Source organism: Ceratotherium simum, chromosome 28, assembly GCF_057802395.1.
Source record: "Ceratotherium simum simum isolate JZ-2026a chromosome 28, ASM5780239v1, whole genome shotgun sequence".
In the NCBI taxonomy this organism is placed as follows: Eukaryota; Metazoa; Chordata; class Mammalia; order Perissodactyla; family Rhinocerotidae; genus Ceratotherium; species Ceratotherium simum.
Window position 1 is genome coordinate 10,246,939 of NC_141927.1, and position 23,710 is coordinate 10,270,648.

The following is a 23,710-nucleotide window of genomic DNA, read 5'->3' on the forward strand; positions in this document are numbered from 1 at the left end:
GAATATTATAATTTTTATCTGAAAAGTTACTGCTAAAAATCTTACAATTTATTTTTGTTTTTATGAATTGGTTAATAGTTGCTATTGTAACATTTTCCTAAATATAAGGAAAATATATTTATTTTATACTATGTAATTTTAGTTTCCAAACTAAATCCCCAGTAAAACTTTGTTCCCCATCTTGTTTGAAATACAATGCTCTCTTGCAATATTCATGTGAAGAGGCCACATTAATTATACATAGATAGCAAGGACTCCTTATATTGAAAAAGAATACCATATTATAGCAAATGAAATAGCTATATGTGCAACTACATATAACATTAGAAGTTCCATAAGAAATATTAAAGTTTTAAATTTTTTTGTGTGTGAGGAACATCAGCCCTGAGCTAACATTTGATACCAATCTTCCTTTTTTTTTTTTTTCGCTGAGGAAGATTGGCCCTGAACTAACATCCGTGCCTATCTTCCTCTACTTATATGGGAGGCCACCACATCATGTCTTGACAAGCAGTGCATCGATGTGCGCCCGGGATCCGAGTGCAAACCCCAGGCTGCTGAAGGGGAACACGCGCACTTAACTACTTGCACCACCGGGCTGGCCCCCTGAATTTTTTATATCTGAATATTTACAAGTTTCAGATTTTACCTGTCTTGGACTTTTGATCTGGGTTGTCCTTTCTGTATGCCTCAGATTTATCTTCTAAATTACTGCTTTTTGTTTCATTTCTAGTCAAGAATCTGAGTAGTCTGTTACCGTGGAAAACTTAGGCTTTTTTCACCCTAGATACCTACTTTTTTCTCCCGTTACACAAATTGTTCCTTCTGGTTTGGGCTACTATTGTGATCTGCATCTGACCCTCATTTGTTCTAAACATCTCTGAATTTGTACTAGAAGAGACCACAGAACTGGACAGGGACATATGACTCAGCTAGTGCAATTTCTTTGTTTTACAAATGAGGAATGTGTAATCGAATGGTATTAAATGTTTGTCCAAGATCGAACTACAATTTTTTGCCCAAGTCTGATACAAGAGTCCATGTTCCTGCTTATAGTTATGTGCTATGTGCTTTTTATATCCAAACGTATAAACTTAATTTAACTTAAATTTGTCTACTCCAAAAGAGAAATTTTAAATATATGGACACATGCCTAATATTATCTAATAAGGAAAATAATTAAGGTAATGAATTTCATTTATTTAAATGACATGTTATCAATAAATTTATATCCATCTGACCTTTCCAAAACACCACTTTCTTCCAGAAACTTGTTCGGAGGCCTCTGAAATTACCAGGAATGGCTCCTTTCAAAATAGGTACATACTCTACAAGTTTCAAAAATCGCAGCTCTCAATTTGAGTCCAAGCTCTTACAAAACGAATGCCGTAATTCCAAATTTGAAGGTAGGTTTCCTGGTATCATTCCTAGTACCAAGTTTTATATTATTCTGGCTCAGCTGGAAAAGCAAAAGTCACACTAAGTATTTCCGAGAGAGAGAACTTAATTTGGTTACATAGTGCTGTAAAACGAGACATGGGATGCTAAGATGGCACACAGATTAGTGTCTGCGGGAAGCAGCTGACCTCCTGGGTCTGTCGGAGCAGGAGGGGAGAGGTGGGCTGAATGAGACATAGGAGTACAGAGGAGGGAGCTGTGACCAGAGCTTGAAGTTATGTGGCTGGTGCTTCTTTCTTGGAAGAGGAGCTTCTTGGGGCAACGCTGGGAACACCCGAGGAAGCTGGGAGCTGGAGGAAGGAAACCATTTGTTACTACTGAATTAATTCTGTTAGGAACAAAAAAATAGCAAATAAGTCTGATCTCCCTTCCTCAAATTTTCCATTTCCCTCCAGTATCTTCAGCAAGTGGGACACAATAGGAAAACCCTGCTGGCAAGGGAGTCAGTCGTAGCCTCAGTATCACAGAAGGAGGGAGGCAGGGAGAGAGAGAGGCAGGGAGGAAGACGGGCATGGAGCTGAGACAATGGATTCATAACAGCAGACCAAGAAACAAATGTGGAAGTCTTTGGGGACTGTCAAAATGGTACAATGTGGTAGTGGAGGCAGAAACCTTATTTGTGAAGATATAAGAAAGAATGGGAGGAGAGAAAGTAGAAGCAGTGAGTGTAGACAACTCTGTTGATGGTTTTAGCATCATGAATGACCAAGAAACGGAGCAGTAGCTGGAAGTTCGTTGACTTTTTAATTTTAAATTATCTTTATCAAAGTATAATTTACTATGATAAAATGCACCACAATCAAGCTATAGAACCCTTTTCACCTCATAAAGTTTCCTCTTGTTCCTTTCCGGTCAACCATACCCCTATCCCAGCCTAACTCCACGGCTCGCCCCTACCAACCAAGTTAACCTTATTGATGTAGAACACTACACCCAATGACAGCAGAATACACATTCTTTTCAAAGGCTCATGAACGCTCACATAGACCATATACCGTGCCATTATACAAAGGTGATAAACGTAAAAGGAATGAAATCATACATAGTGTATTCTCTGGCCACAAGGGAGGTGAATTAGAAGTCAGTTATAGAAAGTAATCTAAGAAATGTCCAAATATGGGGAAAATTAAACAATATGCTTTCCACAGAATATGCATCTAAGAATAAACAAGAAAAATGGAAAACATTTCAACTGAACACATAAAGTAAAATTCTCTTGGATGCACCTAAATTAGAGTTTAGAAGGAAATTTATTTTCACACATATACACACGCATCAAAGAAAGGGCTCAAATCAATGATCTTAAGCTTCCACCTTGAGAAGTTGTTGAAGGGACTGGCCCAGTGGCATAGCGGTTAAGTTTGCTCGTTCTGCTTTGCTGGCCCAGGGTTCAATGGTTTGGATCCTGAGCGAGAACCTACCCACCACTCATCAAGCCATACTGAGGTGGCATCCCACATAGAGCAACTAGAAGGATGTAAACTATGACATATAACTTTCTACTGGGGCTTTGGGGAGAAGAACGGATAAAAGGAGGAAGATTGGCAACTAATGTTGGCTCAGGGCCATAGGAAAAAAAAGATGTGATCCTTAAAAAAAGAAAAAGTTGTTTAAAAATTTGAACAAAATGAAGTTTTAATATTATCAATTATCAATAAATACAATCCCTATAATTTCTTGCAGTGAACATAATTTTAACTGGAATAATATATTTTTTAAAATAAAAATTCTCATATTAATTTTTTTTTGCAGGGAAAAATTCACCCTGAACTAACATCTGTTGGCAATCTTCCTCTTTTTTTTTTTCTCCCCAAAGCCCTAGTGCATGGTTGTATCTCCTAGTTGTAAGCGCTTCTAGTTCTACTATGCGAGCTGCCGCCACAGCATGGCAACTGACAGACGGGTGGTGTGGTTCCGTGATCAGGAAGTGAACCTGGGCCGCCAAAGTGATGAGAGTGCCAAACTTTAACCACTAGACCATCAGGGCTGGCTCATCATAGTAATTTTTAAGATAAAAGGGCATAAATAAGGCAATAGTCATGCAGTTGGCTAAAACGGCCTGTTTTCCTACATGACCTTCTACATTTGTAAGGAAAATGTGATTAAAACTGAGTTTTGGAATATGACAATGAAGTGTTAACAATATCCAGAAATGTCTGAAATATCAAAATCATTATTGATGCATGGTATGTATGGTTATTGCATTATCCCATTCCTAAATAATGCAAAGTAATGAAATTGACTGTTGTTGATTATTTTATAGGTCTGTAGGATAGATCTGAATTCATACCCAGAAGTGTTGTAAGCATTTCTTTCTTTCTTTCTTTCTTTATTTTTTTAAAGTTTTTTGTTTATTGCAGTAACATTGTAAAAATTTCAGGTGTACATCATTGTACTTCTATTTCTGCATAGATTACATCATGTTCACCACCAAAATACCAATTACAACCCATCACCACACACATGTACCGAATTATCCCTTTTGCCCTCCTCCCTCCCTCCCTCCCCTCTGGTAACCACCAATCCAATCTCTGTCCCTATGTGTTTGTTTATTGTTGTTATTATCTACTACTTAATGAAGGAAATCATACGGTATTTGACCTTCTCCCTCTGACTTATTTCACTTTGCATTATACCCTCAATGTCCATCCATGTTGTCACAAATGGCTGGATTTCATCGTTTCTTATGGCTGAGTAGTATTCCATTGTGTATATATACCACATCTTCTTTATCCATTCGTCCCTTGATGGGCACTTAGGTGGCTTCCAAGTCTGGGCTATTGTGAATAACGCTGCAATGAACACTCCAAAATATATAAAGAACTCATGCATCTGAACAACAAAAAAACTACCAACCCAATTAAAAAATGGGCAAAGGACCTGAACAGACATTTCTCCAAAGAAGATATACAGATAGCCAACAGACACATGAAAAGATGTTCAAAATCACTAACGATCAGGGAAATGCAAATCAAAACTACAATGAGATATCACCTCACACCTGTCAGAATGTTGTAAGCATTTCTGACCAGTAATGACAGACAGCGAATAGTGAATTTATTATACAACTTTTCTTAGATTCTTTAAGTTCGAAAGGCTACTCTGTGATGATTTGTTCTTGAAAGAAAAGAACCCCAACAAAGCAATCCTTGTTTCTTTTTGTTAAGAGATGTTATTATCAGAAGAGAAACTACGTACTTTTTCTGAAGTAGTAATAAACACAATAGTCAACAGCCACAAAAATCATTATGTGACATGAATGCATCTGAAAATACTTTCAGACAAAAATATTGTTATAAAAGACAATAGACAATGCATTATTTGGAGAAACTAGAAATTGTGGAGGGGTGACACGAGCCATTCACCTTTGTCAATTCAAGTTGCCCATAACCTCATAACTAGGCATTTTCTGTGATTTAAATAATTTTTCTGATGACTGATTTGGGTACTGAACAGCCTAATTAACATTTCAGGTGTTTAACTCTAAACTCCTTAATTATCAGTTTGGAAACTTCCATATTTGTCTTGTTTTAGTGCTAAATTAGACATTGGAACTGGCTAGGCCCGCAGATATCTATTCTCCCATAATTATCAGCCCACGTGTCAAGTTGTAAAGTTTCTGCCTTTGTTACTGATTGGGAATATTTTACTTTCTGGTGGGTGATATATCATTAGTATGTAAGGAGCTGTGTGGGGTTGCTATTATAAGTTAACAATTGATATCACCTGCTGTCTCCCAGCCCTTTAAGGTAAACGTCACACTGATTTAAATCCCTATTCTACATTCTTTGGAATATCTGATACTATCCTTGTTAATATGTGGCAGATTCCTAAGGAACCATATGTTCTTACAGTCAGTTCTATTTCTGAGATTCTTCTTCCACAAGTGCTGTCTCTACTTTTCGCTTTCTTGATTCATGCATGGTCTTTGGACACATTCTTTGATTCAAAATACACATAAACACAGATCTGCACACACACACACACACACACACACACACACACAGAAGCCTATGTAATTTTCATGTAGAGTTCACCAATTAGGAAAAGTACCCTTTAGGCCTATTGGTTTTGAGTGACACTAGCAATAATAATCAGCAGGTGATATTAAAAAAGTCTCACCTTAGCCTTTTCTTCTCTATAAAGGTAGTGAAAACAGATTTAAGAAACCTAATTTCTTATAAATAGAATGATGTAGAAATAATGCTGTTTCTGAGTGAAAATTGGCATATAAATGGTGTCACCAAAGAGGAGATGGGAGAAGGGCAGCCAGGCTGACTTGGCTGCACTGATGGAAACAGATACTCTCTCTTCTCCTGTGCGACAGCCAATGGGGCTCCCTTACCTTGTTATTACAGATGCTTTCATATATTTCAGTCTCTGGCCCTATCTCTGGCTCTTTCTAGATCTCTTCCCACTCCTATTTAACAAACTTCTTTGAGAAAGTTTGATATATCAAGTATAGCGCTAAAGACTTAAACCACATTAATGAATAAGACATAGTATCTGTTTTCAAGGACTTGATTCTTAAATGGGAAAATAGATAAGTGGACAATAGACAGTGGAATACAGTATAGAATGAGAAAAAAGGGAGGAGGGCAAGAATCGAGATATATAACGTTCAATTATAGCACAGATGATGAGATTTAAGCAGACTGAGTGAGGTAGGGAGGGGTTATGCCTGAACTGTTTGTTTCTCTCTTTTTTCTGGTAAGGAAGATTGACCCTGAGCTAACATCTGTGCCAATCTTCCTCTATTTTTCTGTGTATGGGTTGCCACTACAGCATGGCTTCATGAGCGGTGTGTAGGTCTGTGCAGGGAATCCAAACCTGCAAACCCCAGGCTGCTGAAGAGGAGTGTGCAAACTTAACCATCACACCTCCAGGCTGGCCCCGTTTCTCTTCTTTTTCTAAGAATAGTGACCCCCAGTTGTGGAGCTGTTAATCTTTATCCTGCCTCACTAACATGTAGAGCTCTAGAGAGGTTTATAGTAAAACAACCATTGAGTAGGTACATTCCTCTTAGGAATCAAATTATTCTAGATGATTCAATTGTAGAAAATTATCAGAGAGTGACTCAGCCAACACAGTTTCAAGAAGAGTGGTGTAGCATGGTTTACAGGAAAGGTATATCCCATAATAGTCTCATGGGATGAGGTTATACCAAAAAAGGTGTCCAACCTATACTCATCTTCCTACAATCCAACATCAAGTGATCTCCATTCCTACGGAGAAGAAATCATTTCTTCTTTTGTCTCTATTTCAGCATTATCATAATGCTACTTTCTCAGTAGTGATTTGGTATTTTCCTGTTGATGATCAAAAATAATTTTCAATTATTTTTGCTGCAATATTTTCTTTTTACAGCTAGTATAAGCACCTGTAATTAATTTTCAAATAATTCACTTAGATCACTTTCATATTAGTAAGACTAATTTCAAAACATTTCTGAAAATTCCCATCACTCTTCTCAATTAAAATAATACTCATCGAGGCTGGCCCGGTGGCACAAGCGGTTGGGTGTGCGTGCTCCACCTCGATGGTCTGAGGTTCAAAGGTTTGGATCCCGGGCCCGCACTGGTGCACTGCTTGTTAAGCCATGCTATGGCGATATCCCATATAAAGTAGAGGAAGATGGGCATGGATGTTAGCCCAGGGCCAATCTTCTTCAGCAAAAAAGAGGAGGATTGACATCGGATGTTATCTCAGGGCTGGTCTTCCTCACAAAAAAAAATAAAAAAATAATACTCGTCAAGTATTTGATGGTCTACCTTCTTTAGCCTCTCCAAGAGTTCTAAAGAGGCTGAGACCATTTTCAATTTTGTGGCCTTGAACAATAATAAAAATGAATGTGTAAACTAGGGTACCAAATGTTTTCTAATTTTTTCCTTGGTGGTTTTCTCATTTGAGGGAAAAAAAACCCAGCCTATCCAAAATCAATACTCACAGCACTTTTGTGGTTATTTGTGGACATATGCTGAGCAGTGAAAAATTTGAGTTACTGAATGAGCATTTTTCCATCTGAGGTCTAACAGGCGATGCTCTGCCTTGTTCTTTCAGATCTCATGAGGTAAACAAGTGTCCTTTTGGCAGTGCATTTAGGTTCACGTTTTTTGCGTTTTTGTGCTTTTGGTTGGTGATTTTATTGTTCAAAATGGCCCCGAAATATAGTGTTGAAATGCTGTCTAGTGTTCCTAAGTGTAAGAAGGCTGTGAGGTGCATTATGGAGAAAATGTGTTAGCTAGACTTTGTTCAGGGATGAATTAACAAATTGATACTAGGTATATTACATATGCATATATAAGGTGTCTAAACAGACACACATACATCACAACGTCACGTATTGATAGGTTGATGAAATGTGGCCAGATGCTCACAGGAACCTAACTCTGTATTCCCAACTTGGAGCAATGGTTCAGTATTCGCTAACTCAGTATTCACAGTGTCAACCTACAAAAGCAGAAACCAGTTTAAGAGGCAAAGTGTTTATTTGGGATCAAAGAACTGCACTTCCAAGAGCAGAGATTCAGGTAGAAACCCAAACAGTGTGCTGATTACATGAGAAGGGCTTAGGGTTTTCATGGGAAAAAGGGAAAATGAGGTGAGTTGTATTAAAGAAGAGTTCATTGGTGCTGGATGAGGTAAGGCTAGGTTTGTACTTCATAGATTGGCCTGAGGTTGATCATTAGGCTCAAGGCCAGACTTGTACTTCATTGATTGGTTAGTGATGGGTCACCAGCAAGTTCAGTTCCATCAGTCCTACAAAGAGGATATTCTTGTCCTCATTGACTTCTTTGGAATGTTAGTGGTTTGGTCCAGTTTGGAAGATAAAGAAAACAAGATGTGGAAGGCAATTCCTCTGAAATGGCTACTCTGGCTCTATTTTAATATGGCTCCACTCATGTCATCTTTCACAACAGCAACTTTATAGAACATAACTACCGTGAATAATGAGAATTGACTTTGTGTCAGTCTATCTATCTATATTCAAGAAAAGACTTTTTTAAGCTTTGTGAAATTACCAAAATAATAAAAAGGGGTAAAAAGAGAATTCACATTTTCTAAGTCCCTAGCATGCACGAAGCATAAAACAACCGCAAATTACTTTGATCTTCACAGCACGACTATGTAAACAAATGATCAGAAACATCAAAGAACTTTCAAAGACCATCTAGCTTGTAGGTGACACAGCAGGGACTAGAAACATCTTTGTCTTCAGAGTTTATTTACTTTTTATTACAGCACACTGCCTCACAAACCAATTTCTAAATTTAGACACTTTTGCGTTCCTAAATGTAGGTCACATTTTGAGTGTGAAATTCAAACTCAATGTCTTTTCTACCTCTCTCCTAATTGGCCATGTACATTTTTCCATAAAAATTTAAAAAATTTATCTCCAGCTGTATTTCACCTTATTATCTTTGGATTGAAATCCTGGATAAATTCTCCTTTTGTCATTCTATATTCTGTTCTGTTCTCTAACTTCTCAATTCTTAATACCAATCTTTAAGTTATTTTTTCTATTTTCTTGTTCAAAAATCAAATTCTGCAGCTGCTTATAATTCCTCTGCAGGTGCCACTGATGGATAATTACTCCCTGTGGGTTTCTAGTACAATCCACCAGGCTCATTTATCACATACAATTACATCTATTCTACTTTTAAAATGTTTTTTGTTTTGTTTTGTTTCTGATAGACTTACAAGAAACACCATTATATCAATTTTCAACTAACATCTGTGGCTAAAAAGCATTATAATACAAAAGAAATGTCTTCAGGGTGCAGCTCGACATTATGTTTCTTTCTTCACCACTTAAATAGCAGTACACTCATTTTCTTGCATTGAAATTTTGGCAGAAAAACGAAAGAAACAAAGCTTATTTTACCAAGATAAAACTTGATAGAGTATAGTTTGCTATTAAGGACTTAAGGTTGGCAGGAAAGGAAATAAAGAATAGTGATTTCTTGTACAAGGTTCTCGCAATAAAAAGCAGCTATAGCCTTAACTCTTTATATTAAATATAAAAATAAGCAATAGAAGACCCCTGCCCCCCACCATGAACTCACTTCCATAACTCCCAGCTGTGCTATGTGTATGTATACCGTGCTTGAGAATGATGGATAATGACAAAGAGGAACAGATCATGCTTTTCTGGGTATTTATGTCAGGCCTAATGTTAAGCCTTTAAAGAGGAAGTGGTAACTATTTCAGCCTAATATGCTTATATGGAAATCTTTCTTTATATATTGGTTTACAATCTTTGTTTTTTGTATCACAAGCTAGCATATGCTATTTTAAATTGGTCAGAGAGGAATGTTACCTCAAAATGTAATCAATTACAAGAGTCCTTCCTGATGACAAAGTAACAGTGTAGTTTTATGTGTTGCTTAGCTGACTCAGCAGGAGAAATTTTGCATCAAAATATCTTGAGAATCAGGATTAGAAAAAGAATTCCCTTTGCAGCAGAATGGTAGCAATTGGAGATGTTGGCTTAAAAGTGTAATCAAATTGGTCTGATTGAGTAAATTTAAACTAAAAGATAGAATATGATCAATTCTCTTGCCATGTTTGAAGAAATATTTTTAAGAGCAATTTCAAGAATCCACAAGGAAATCTAGCATTTGGTCTTTCCAAATTAAGGCAGGTATATCATCCCAGGTTATTCTAGAGAGAATTTTGGCTGATCAATGTTTCCAATTATCTGGAAACATTGGAGTGCTTAAAGAATCAATTGGTGTCAGTTGGTTTGTAAGAGACTTTTTGGTTTGGATCCAGAAGAAAAGAGAGGATATCTTTGTGGAGATTCTTAAGGAGCATGGGTAGGGGGTAGAGATAGAAGGGACTGCAGAACAACACGTGATCTTTCCCATACCCAACCGTATGTCCTAGAGTTTGAGACCAATGGAGAGAGGCTACAGAGTGAAACTCAAGAAATCCTTATAATGAAATTCTCTGGGAGGGGACCACAAAGGGACTGGAGGAAACTGAGTCGCTAAGGTGTAAGTGTGACAAAATGTAAATCAATGGTATTTTTTCTACTTGTGGACAAATTAGAGGATGGATTTATCACCTGAAATTTTGGGAGCACGTGGAGATACCATCCTTGTGAAATAATTAATATTCTCATGTTAGGCACTATATCATTAAGAGTGATGAGTAACACTGAAGCAGATGTGAAGGGAGCATCAATGAAGGTGGCAAGTCTGAAGAAAAAGAACATGGCTGACAATCTGTTTCAAGAACTCATGGGACACATCTGCTGTGGACAGTCCAAGCTTGACTGGTGAGGCTTGGGCTAACAGATTTGACACTTAGGTAGCTTTCTGCTCCAGGGAATTGCCAGGTATGTGAGGAATTATTGAAGCTCCTTTTAGATAAGACTCTGTCAATAAGAGTAACTGATCAAACACCAGTTGCCTGAAACTTAATGGAAGATTAAGCAAAAGACTGTGGCTTGGAGGGACAATTTTAAAATAAAAATCAAATTTTATCATTCACATGGGTTTTGGTTCTTGTGGCCCCCTGCCATATTTCAATACGTCCCTAGGATGACATCTCAGCATTTCTTTATTCCTGGTGAGTTAAATCAGTCTTTCAGCTTGTGCTTATTCCATTTTCTTCCTTGAACACTAGATCATTAATAATGCTTGTCTTGGATGAATTTTTTTTTTGATAGGCATTGTAGCATACTGGGTGAGAACATTCCTCTATATTTAGACTGCCTGGGTGTGAATCCACTTACCAATTATATGACCCTAGATATTAATCTTTCAATGCCACAGTTTCCTTATGGAGATAATAATGGCATCAATCTCAGAGAGTTGTTGTGAGAATTAAATAGATCAATAGATGCAAAGTGCTTAGAATCACGGCTGGCACTTAGGTGTTATACAAGTGTTAGTAATTGTGATGATGACCTTATGATGAAATACCTATGAAGAACTAGAACGTACTAGACATTAAAGAAATATCATTTGCTACCGCAGTGAAGATGACACTCATAAATTCTAGTATTAGAGAAATGTAGTATCAGGGATGGGCATCTCAACAAACAGAAAGCAGTTTTGAACAACTCAAGTTCTTTACTTCTTTCCTCAAAGAGCATAGAGGAGATAAACTGACCACAGCAATACTTTAAAAATTTGTTCCCTAGTCCTAGTCATTGTACTTTTCATTCTTTCCTCATCCTCTCCTCCCATTCTTTGTTATGAAATCCCCTGCCCCCAAATTGCATTGGGAAGGTAGCATCTTCTTTGAAATGTGGATGAGCAAAAGAACTAAATTATTCTATAGCAGGCGGGGAGAAGAAAGGTTGGATGAGTTAGCAATTGTTCAATTGTTGTCCCATCCTCACTGTTTCGTTTTACCTGGCTTGAAGCTGGATGTTTAAAGGTCTCTTTCCTAAGGCTACAGCCTACTGGCTTTTTCAGGAATTAGAATCATCCTAATTTTAAATACATTAATGATACCTAAAAACTGCTTCTGTGGAGACAGTACTATTGATTCCTGGCTGTCAGCTGTCACAACTGTATCTCTCCTAGGTCTTGCAGTGGGTTGAGTGTGTCTCTTCCCACTGCCTGTCATAGCTAGTGGGCTGAACCCTCTTTTGAATTTGTCATCTATTCCCATCTCTGCCAATTTCTGATTTTAGGCAGTTAGTGTTTAATGTTGCATCTGAATTAGAATGAGTGGAAATGATCAATCACATTTCTCGCTTGCTAGCTCCCAGAATTTTGTGCCACTGGATTTTCCGTAGTCTACAAATAGGCTTTACCACAGTGAAGCAAACCAGAACTCATGTTCTCAGTTGGTACTTTCCATTCCTGGGCTCCATGCACACTTCTGTCACATTGCACATAATGCTTAATTGTATTTATTGGTTTGCATTTTTGTCTTTTTCAGTAGAGGATAAGCTCCTGAAGAAAGTCCCCTCACCTGGCTTAGTCCTTGGTTTGTAGTAATGCTCAAAAATGCTTACAGAATGAATCCATGTGAAATGAAAGAATTACAAAGTTATTTGGTAGAGTGTTTTTGTGGGCAAAATACATGTAAAGCTGAAAATCAAAGCAATAAATATGTCTTATGGCCCCTCTTAATTTCCTAGCTTCCAGCTTCTGGTGGAACCTCCTGAATGAGAGCCATGATCTGCTCATATATCTGTAATCACAGAAAAGTTTTGGATCTGGAAAGACAAAGATTCTGCTGAAAGACAAATACAGACAGAGATTCTATTGACTTTTGTCCTAGAGGCTGTAGCGACCTCTCAGGATAGTACTAGGTAAGTGGTTACATTTCCCTTCTTAGAAACAACAATAAAAAACTTTCATATAGAATCATTTGGGAGAGACTGTTGTTGATATGTGTTTTGCTTTGCTGTCCATATTTCTATTACTTTGCCTATTGATAAGAATATGACATACTCTAAACTGGGAACAAGATAGGCAACTTATCACTCCCCCTACGTGGAGAAAGAGGGAGAGAGACAATAATGTTTTCTGATGCATTCATATGTTTAGGTCAATTATGATAGTACTTTGGAATATCAAAAAGTCACAGAATGTCCCAGAGAAGGGTCACACTGATAACTGATATTGATGGGTTATATTATCAGAGATACAAAGGATATTTGTCACCATACTCCTGCCAATTAAATGAATAAGGACTGAAGAAGAGCTTATATCAAATCTAGAATAAATGAACCAGAAGAGCAATATTAAAATATTAATTTCATTGGTCTGGTAAAGCCAATTAACAAGAATGTGTTATTGTGTGCTGGTAAAGCTATTCACCAGACAGAGTAAAGGAAGCAAGAAGAGACAGAAACCTTACAAAGTAGCTACAGATCTGTTATAAGCCCAGTGGGGTAAGAGTATATTTAATATTGTTAAGATCAGTATCAGTCAGAATAAGCTAGTTTATGCCATAAGTAAAAATTAATCCCCAAATCTCAGGGACGTAAGATCACAGGTTTATCTTTCTGTCATGCCTTATGTCTGTTGCAAGCCAACTCTATTCCTGCAGAGATCGGCTCTATATTTGTGTTTGTACAATTGTAGAGGCAGAAAGAGGGCACTATAATGAACCATGCACTGAATGTTAAAGTTCCATACAAGAGTAATACCAGTCACTTTCATTTACATGTCATTTACCAAAACAAGTGGCAAAGTCACACTTAATCAATGACTATAGGGAAGTTCAATGCTACCATTTGCACTGAAATATTTGGTGAACATCTTAATGACTCCCCATGACTCTGAATCCCAAACTTGGAAAATATATATTCATCTTTATCTTTAGTTTTCACTGGAAAAATAAGAATAACCATCACACCCCCACCGAAACAAGGTTAATATATCAAGATTAACTTTCTAAGATGTTTCATCTATCTCTCTTTTTTTAAATGAAAATCTGATTTTTTTTTTTTTTGCCTGAGGAAGATTTGCCCTGAGCTAACATCTGCGCCAATCTTCCTCTATTTTGTTTGTGGGTCGCTGCCACAACATGGCCACCGGTGAGTGGTGTAGGTCCACACCTGGGAACTGAACCTGGGCTCCCAAAGCAGAGCACACCGAAGTTAACCACAAGGCTACAGGACTGGCTCCTCATCTATATCTCTTTAAGAAAAAATTTACTGTGGTTAGAGCACTTAACATGAGATATACCCTCTGAACAAAAGTATGTGTACAATACATTATTGTTAACTATGGACACAAGTTGTACATCAGATCTCAAGAACTTATCCATCTTGCATAACTGAAATTTTATACCCATTGAACAGCAACTCCCCACGAGAAGTTACTCATCTGTATCTCTCTTATTCTTTTAATGGGAGGATACAATTACAGTGTATGAACCAAACAAATTTATTTTTTCTTCTTAGCATGATAGATATTTAAATTATTTCTGTATTTATGCTATTAAAGATAATATTGCATGTACATTTTTACCTACTTATCATTTTAGAGAGATTCGTAGAAATCAAATTGCTAGATCATAGTGTTTGTTCATTGTTATTTTAAATAGACACAGAAAATGACCTTCTAAAAGCTTCTCAAATTAGCTTGCCTATAAACAGTAAAATAGCCAGACATTTCTATTTGTTAAATTATGGAAAATTTTATGTGGTTATCATTTACCTTGGTATTTTGAAATTTGAAACAACAATCTTAGTTGTATTAAGGTTAAAAACTAGCTTTTACCCTTTTTTGCTCTGCCTGAAAACTCAGGGTAAATAATAAATTCTACAAACAAAACAACTAACTGAAATATATCTTTTTGGTAACATTGAAATATGCAAATTTAAAATTTGGAAAAACCTAGATTTGGTACAAATAATAAAATCAATAGCAAAATAGCAGTGACTGAAAATACACACATTAAAAATTTTTATTGACTGAAAATTAATGAGAGGATTTATCCCATACATAATTTGGATTGGCAAATTTTAACCCACAGAAACTATTTGGTTGAAATAATGGCACCAAGGAGACTTACAATGGCAAGAGTAATATTTTGTAAAAATTGATATGCTCTAAAGAAACGATTAACAAATCAAGTATTTGAAATTTATACAAAAGTAATTCACCCTGATGAAAATTATTCAATGAAATCAACATGGAATAACTGAAAACACAAAATGTGCTATTAAAAAAAAAGTAGAAGAAAAGTGAAATTGGCTTAATTTCATTGGGAGAACACACATTTTCAGTGAAAATGCAATACACCAATTTTGGTATAAGTCTGATAGAAATGTTTGTATCCGTAATCAACTCCCCAAAGAATATTTGAAATCAAAATGGAAAGGCGGGCAGAAATCAGGTGTTCAAAACTTCAGGCTCAAAACTTGGAAAAAGAAAACAATGTACTGAGGTCCCCTATTAGGCATTATCCTCTGCTCCTTGCAGCCTTCTGTGCTGGAAGTGAGAGTCTCAGAGTTAGACAACATGGAGTGGGCATGAAACTCAAGACAGCAAGATTGGATTATGCTTATTATTCTGTTTTCCCCCATTTTACCATTTGTGATGGACTGAACTGTGTCCCTCCAAAATTCATATGTTGAAGCTCTTACACCCAATGTGACTGTATTTGTAGTCAAGTTTCTTTAGGGAGGTAATTAAGCATAAATGAGGTCAAAAAGGTGGGGCCCTAATCCAATAGAACTGATGTCCTTATAAGATGAAGAGACACCAGGGATTGACACCTCCCTCCCTCCCTCACATTCTGTGCATGTGCAGAGAAGAGGTCACGTGAGGATACCACAAGAACATGGCCATCTACAAGCTAGGAGGGGAGGCCACACTAGAAACCAATCCTGATAGTATCTTGACCTGGGGCTTCCAGCTTCCAGAACTGTGAGGAAATCAATTTATGTTGTTTAAGGCACTCAGTCTGTGGTATTTAGTTATGGCAGCCCTGGCAGACTAATACATCATTCTAAGACCTCTTCTATTTCTTGTTAAAACTTACAGACATTTTTCCATTGTCTTCTATGTAATTGCTTCTTCTTTGATTATTAGTATCATAATTCATAGAACAAATCCCCTCTCCCAAAAATTTTTGCTTAGCATTTTTCTATAACTTAGGGCCCAAAAGTAAGACTTCCAAAGCCTCCAGAAGAGTTACATGTATTGAAATGCTACCACAAATCTGAACTAGAAACACTCAATTACCGTGAGTTTCATAGGCAAAATGAAAGAATTGGAACTGTATGGCAAAGATGAAAACATAAATATATGTATAGTTTAAGAAGAAACATAATGGAAACAAAATGTATATATATATATGGTAGTCTTGTATATAGGTATATTTAGGTAGTATAAAAATCTATGATGTCATCATATAAAACTTTTAAAAAAAGATATTATATCTTCATTTATTATAGAAAAACTGATGAAAGCAGAGTAGAATCCTAATGGAAAGATATCTGTTGTAATCAAGAAAAAATTAAAATAAAAACTCTCAATATCAAAATTCTGAGGGCAAGTATTTCAATATACTTACTACAAATTGGACATTTCTTTCTTGAAGGTTGAGGTAGAAAATATTGAAATAAAAATATAAGTATGATTACTTCTAAGCAAATATATGATCACTGAATTTTTAATAATTTATTCATTTATTATTTAGAACACACACACTTTCAGAAAACTTTGAAATATTTTATTATAGAGAGAATATATACATACTTTAGAATGATTTTTAAAGCTGGAATAATGAGAACTATATAAAATAGGTGTGTATAGGTTTACGGCTTTTGCTAAACTTAAACTAAATGTAGTTATTACTTTTATTCACAAATTCTAACTCTGAGAATTTGGGCAAAACCAAATTGAGTTATGCACTTTCTATGGTCTGGCCTAAGTATCAAACCTGCTTTTTTAAGAAAATCGAAGTTTTCCAATATACATTCTAAAAGTAATGTGTTCCCTGTGTACTTATATGAATGACAAAGAACAGGGTAACAGACAATGTCTTCAACAGCAGCTTATCAGCAAAGCTTGAAGCATTCTTCATCTGTCCACTTATTAAATCTACCCTTAATAAAAGCCAAGGGCATAACATTAAAAATAATGCAATGAAGGAACTTCTGTACAAGTTTGAGACAGTCAGGTAAGCATTTTGATAACCCAACTTGATAAAATGGTAGAGTTTACACTAATTTGAGATGTGATGGATAGTAGAACCCTTGTGCTTGGGTTATCTTCCTTGCATTTTATTCTTTGTATAAAGAAAAATAACTTCAAGTTTAAACTCTTTGATACGAGCCAAGAACATAGGGATTCTGGATTCCTGAAGCATTTTACAATAGAGATTGAGAATTATAATTTATAGTTTCTACAGCGTACTGCAGAGAGGAGGGCCAGATTTTTCTAAATCAGTTTTAGATCATTTTGAAATGTGTCCAGCTAGAACACATATTGAGGACAAATATCTCAATCATACGCAAACTTTAAAGTGGCTCCCACAAAACTTCTTCTACTTGCAAAACTGCAAAATGTTTTCTAAATTCCAGGTATCATTTGCTGGAACCATTTTCTAATTAGATCCTCAAGACAGAAACATGATAAATATAATTTAGTTTTCTAAATTTCCCCATCCCTCATTCTCCACTTCTAATCAATATCCAAGCTCCTCCAAGTTTCTCTCTTAAGAATGTGTTTACGATATTTCTTCCCTCTTTCCTCACTTATACAGTCCACATTGAAACTTCAGTTTTAATTACCCTTAACTGACCATCCTGTCTTTTCTCCTCACTTCTTTTCAATCTCTGCTCCATCTTCGCATCAGAGATCTTTTTGAGACATAGCCATTTATCGGCACTCACTGAGGTATGTCCCCCAGCCTATGTCCAAGGTCTTCAGCTCAGCACCCCAGACACTTAAAGACTGATAACGTCTCCAGTCTCAGACCCTAACTTTACCTGCACATAATTTAAATACCAACAATATGGAAACTATAGAATCACTTGTTGCCTCAGCTTTTCAATGTTTCCTCTATTTATGTGCATATTCTCCTTTGTCTTTCTAGAAAACTCCTGTATGTTATTCAAGACAATGATCCGGAGAGAAGTCAAGATGGCGGCGTAGGCGGACTCTGAACTCACCTCCTCCCGCGGACACAGCCAATTTACAACTACTCGTGGAGAAATTACCCCTGAGACAGAACTGAAAACTGGATGAGAGGAACTCTTGCAACAACGGACAATCCTAACTGGGGTAGAAGAGGCAGAAACTCCCTTCTGGAGAGGAAAAACGCCGCCTTCACAAGCCGCCAGCGTCACGGCCGCCGGGAGCAGCTCACAGGTCCGCAGCCTCCCTGGAGGCGCGGGGCCCTGAGCCGGGAGCATCCCCGCTGTGGGCATTTTGTGGACCCAGCACAATGGAGACCAGTGGCATAATATCTGACTTTGCTGCTACTAAAACATTGGGGAGTACCCCAGAAAACACGGTTCACAAAGAAATTAAAACCGGCTCTTAAAGGGCCCGTGCACAAACTCACCCGTTTCAGAAAGCATCCTAAAATCACCAGAAAGAAAGGTGCATAGTGCTTTGGTGAAAAGAGACCCACCTGATAGGCCCTGAGTGCATCTGGGTGAGAGGTGAGACCTCTCCAGGGACTGGGACATTGGCGGCGGCCATTGTTGTGGCCTGGTGTGGGCGTGCTGACACAGACGCCATTGGAGTTCTCCCTGGGGCCTGCTAGCACAGGTCTGCCCCACCCACTAGGGCACTGATTTAATCCAGCTTAGCCAGGGCAGGCAGCCCACCCTAGAGACTGGCTCCACCCAAATACTAGCCCTCAGGCAACTTGTGGGCCTGCATAGATTGGTGAGTGGATTCTCGGCAGCCTGGCAACTGAGCTGACTTCAGTGGGGCAGGGCGTGCACAAGGAGCGGGTGGAGAGTATGGGGTGGTGGTAGAGTGTGTGGGGCTCACGCCGTGGGGAGACTGGGTCCACATCAGGAAGTCGGGGCACGCACACAGGGCAGGACTGTGTTGACTGTGTGTGTGGACCTGTGGGCTGCAGGGCTTGTCAGCTGCAGAAGACTTGTGCTTCTCAAAGACCCACATAGGGGGTTGGCCCCACCTTCCAAAGTCTGAAACAATTGGGTGCTTCTGTGCCTGGGGCCAGCCCCACACAGCTGCAATCCTCAGAAAGCTGGCAAGAGACCTAAAGGCTGAAGGCTTATAGCAATTGGAAGCCCCTGAGCCTAACAACCTGCCATGCTGGGGGCCTACTCACTTAAAAGAAATACTGCAACACAAATGTGGTATTAGAACTTGCAGCCAACTGTGCTGGGGCTCCCCACACCTGATAAAGAGACTGAAGGGTCCACAACAACTACAAAGATCTGAGCATTACAACAGCTGCCCAGGAGCATAACTCGGCCTAGCTGGTGCCTACAGGGAGAGCAAACAGGCCACAACAGAAGGACATACGTAGCCCACATAGGGGTCACCCCTGGAACATTGAGAACTGAGGGAAGCACACTGCAGAACTCCTAAGGCATCACTTGTATAAGGTCACCTATCCAAGAGCAGGAGACATAGCTGTCCTACCTAATATGTAGACACAAGCACAGGGAAAGAGGCAAAATGAGGAGGCAAAGGAATACATTGCAAGTAAGGGAACAGGACAAAACTCCAGAAAAGGAACTAAGTGAAATGGAAATGAGTAACCTAGCTGACAGGGAGTTCAAGAAGAAGGGGAGAAGAATAGATGAACTCAGTGAGAATGTCAACAAAGAAATGGAAGATATAAAAAAGAACCAATCAGAAATGAAGAATACAATACTGGAAATGAAAAATTCATTAGAGGGACTCAAAAGCAGAGTAGAGGATACAGAAAAACAGATCTGTGAGCTGGACGAAAGACTAGAAGAAATTACCCAAGCTGAACAGGTAAAAGAGAAAAGAATTAAAAAGAGTGAGGACAGTCTAAGGGACCTCTGGGACAACATCAAGTATGCTAACATCCGTGTTATAGGTGTCCCGGAAGGAGAAGACCGAGACAAAGGGACAGAGAATATATTTAAAGAAATAATAGATGAAAACTTCCTTACCTAAGGAAGGAAGCAGACATCTAGGTACAGGAAGCACAGAGAGCCCCAAACAAGGTAAACCCAAAGAGGCCCACACCAAGACACATCATAATCAAAATGTCTAGAATTAAAGATAAAGAGAGAATCCTAAAAGCTGCCAGAGAAAGACAAGTTACATACAAAGGAAACCCCATAAGGCTATCAGCTGACTTCTCAGCAGAAACCTTATAGGCTAGAAGAGAGTGGTATGATATATTTAAAGTGCTAAAAGGAAAAAACTTACAGCCAAGAATACTCTACCCAGCAAGGTTATCATTCAAAATGGAAGGAGACATCAAAAATTTCCCAGACAAGCAAAAATTAAAAGAGTTTGTCACCAAGAAACCAGTGCTACAAGAAATGTTAAAGGGACTGATTTAAGGGGAAAAGAGAAGACCACAAATAGGAAAAATTATCTATTTCCATGATAAGAGTGTAAGGGATACAAATGCACAAAAAAGAGGTTAGATATGATATCAAAATCATAAAATGAGAGATGAGGGGAGTTAAAGAGTAGAGCTTTCAGACAGAGGTCAAACTAAAGAGACCATCAATTCTGTACAGAAGGAGACAGGAACAGAGAAAGACTCCTAAAACACTGAGAAAAATAGTTAATAAATGGCGGTAAGTATGTACTTATCAATAGCTACTGTAAACATCAATGGACTAAATGCTCCAATTAAAAGGCATAGGGTGGCTGATTGGATAAAACACCAAGACCCACATATATGCTGCATACAAGAGACACACTTCAGACCTAAAGACACTCACAAACTGAAAGTGAAGGGATGGAAAAAGATACTCCACGCAAATGACAATGAAAAGAAAGCTGGGGTAGCAGTACTCATATCAGACAAAATAGACTTTAAAACAAAAACTGTAAAAAGAGACAAAGAAGGGCATTACATAATGATCAAGGGAACAATCCAACAAGACGATATAACACTTATAAATATCTACGCACCCAATGTAGGGACACCTAAATATATAAAGCAATTATTAACAGACATAAAAACAGAAATAGACAGTAACACAATAATAGTAGGGGACTTTAACACTCCACTTACACCAATGGATAGATCGTGCAAACAGAAGATCAATAAGGGAAGACTGGCCTTAAATGACACACTAGAACAGATGGACCTAGTAGATATATACAGAGTATTCAATCCAAAAACCGAAGAATACACGTTCTTTTCAAATGCGCATGGAACATTCTCCAGGATGGATCACGTATTAGGGCACAAAACAAGTCTCCATAAATTTAAGAAGATTGAAATAATACCAAGCATCTGGCATCTTATCTGACCACAACAGTATGAAACTGGCAATCAACTATAGGAAGAAAATCAGAAAAGTCACAAAGACGTGGAGATTAAGCAAAATGCTACTGAACAACGACTGGGGCAATGAAGAAATCAAAGAAGGAATCAAAAAATACCTGGAGACAAATGTAAATAAAAATACAACATGCCAGAATTTATGGAATACAGCAAAAGTGGTTCTAAGAGGGAAGTTTATAGCAATACAGGCCTATCTCAACAAACAAGAAAAATCTCAAATAAACAATCTAACAATGCACCTAAAGAAACTGGAAAAAGAAGAGCAAACAAAGCCCAAAATCAGTAGAAGAAGGGAAATAATAAAAATCAGCAGAAATAAATGAAATAGAGACCAAAAAAACAATAGAAAAAATTAATAAAACCAAGAGCTTGTTCTTTGAAAAGATAAACAAAATTGACAAAGGTTTAGCTGGACTCATCAAGAAAAAAAGAGAGAAGGCACAAATAAGTAAAATCAGAAATGAAAGAGGAGAAATTACAACAGACAACTCACAAATACAAAAGATTATAAGATAACACTATGAAAAGCTATATGCCAACTAATTTGACAATCTGGAAGAAATGGATAAATTCGTAGAATCATACAACCTTCCAAAACTAGATCAAGAAGAAGTAGATAATTTGAATAGACCAATCACCAGTAAGGAGATCGAAACAGTAATCAAAAACCTCCCCCCCAAAAAAAGTCCAGTACCGGACGGCTTCCCTGCTGAATTCTACCAAACATTCAAAGAAGACTTAATACTTATCCTTCTCAAACTCTTCCAAAAAAGTGAGGAGGGGGGGAAGCTCCCTAACTCATTCTACGACGCCAACATTACCCTGATACCAAAACCAGACAAGGACAACACAGAAAAAGAAAATTACAGGCCAATATCACTGATGAACATTGATCCAAAAATCCTCAACAAAATACTAGCAAATCGCATACAACAATACGTTAAAAAGATTATACACCATGATCAAGTGGGATTTATTCCAGGTACGCAGTCATGGTTCAACATTCGCAAATCAATCAACATAATACACCACATTAATAAAATGAAGAATAAAAATCACATGATTATCTCAATAGATGCAGAGAAAACATTTGACAAGATACAGCATCCATTTATGATAAAAACTCTAAATAAAATGGGTATAGAAGGAAAGTACCTCAACATAATAAAGGCCATATATGACAAACCTACAGCTAATATCATCCTCAATGGCGAAAAACTGAAAGCTATCTCTCTAAGAACAGGAACCAGACAAGGATGCCCACTGTCACCACTCCTATTTAACATAGTACTGGAAGTCCTAGCCAGAGCAATCATGCAAGAGAAAGAAATAAAAGCGATCCAAATTGGAAAGGAAAAAGTGAAACTGTCACTATTTGCAGATGACATGATTTTATATATAGAAAACCCTAAAGAATCCACCAGAAAACTTTTAGAATTAATAAATGAATACGGTAAATTTGCAGGATACAAAATCAAGATACAAAAATCAATTGCATTTCTATACACTAACAACGAAGTAGCAGAAAGAGAATTTAAGAATACCATCCCATTTACAATTGCAACAAAAAGAATAAAATACCTAGGAATCAACTTAACCAAAGAGGTGAAAGAGCTGTACACGGAAAACTATAAAACATTGCTGAAAGAAATTGAAGAAGACACACAGATATGGAAAGATATTCCGTGCTCTTGGATTGGAAGAATTAACATAGTTAAGATGTCCATACTTCCTAAAGCCATCTATAGATTCAATGCAATCCCTACCAAAGTTCCAACAACATTTTTCACAGAAATAGAACAAAGAATCCTAAAATTTATATGGAACAACAAAAGACCCCAAATAGGTCAAGGAATCCTGAGAAATTGAACAAAGCTGGAGGTATCACACTCCCTGATTTCAAAATATACTACAAAGCTATAGTAACCAAAACAGCATGGTACTGGCACAAAAACAGATACACAGATCAATGGAATAGAATCGAAAGCCCAGAAATAAACCCACACATCTATGGACAGCTAATCTTTGACAAAGGAGCCAAGAACATACAATGGAGAAAGAAAGTCTCTTCAACAAATGGTGTCGGGGAAACTGGATAGCCATATGCAAAAAAATGGAAGTAAACCCTTACCTTACACCATACACAAAAATTTACTCCAAATGGATTAAAGACTTCAACGTAAGACCTGAAACTATGAAACTTCTAGAAGAAAATGTGGGCAGTATGCTCTCCGACATCGGTCTTAGCAACATATTTTCAAGCACCATGTCTGACCGGGCAAGAGAAACAATAGAAAAAATAAACAAATGGGACTACGTCAAACTAAAA

General features: G+C 37.5%; 1 long non-coding RNA gene across 1 annotated transcript in view; it reads right to left on the reverse strand.

The window, feature by feature from the left end:
• Positions 1-312: 312 nt before the first annotated feature.
• LOC147913317 (uncharacterized) overlaps positions 313-23,710 on the reverse strand; it is a 45,485-nt gene continuing 22,087 nt past the window's right edge. The window contains exon 4 of the long non-coding RNA XR_015548793.1: positions 313-1,748. This is a non-coding gene — a long non-coding RNA (uncharacterized LOC147913317). The remainder of the gene's footprint in view (positions 1,749-23,710) is intronic.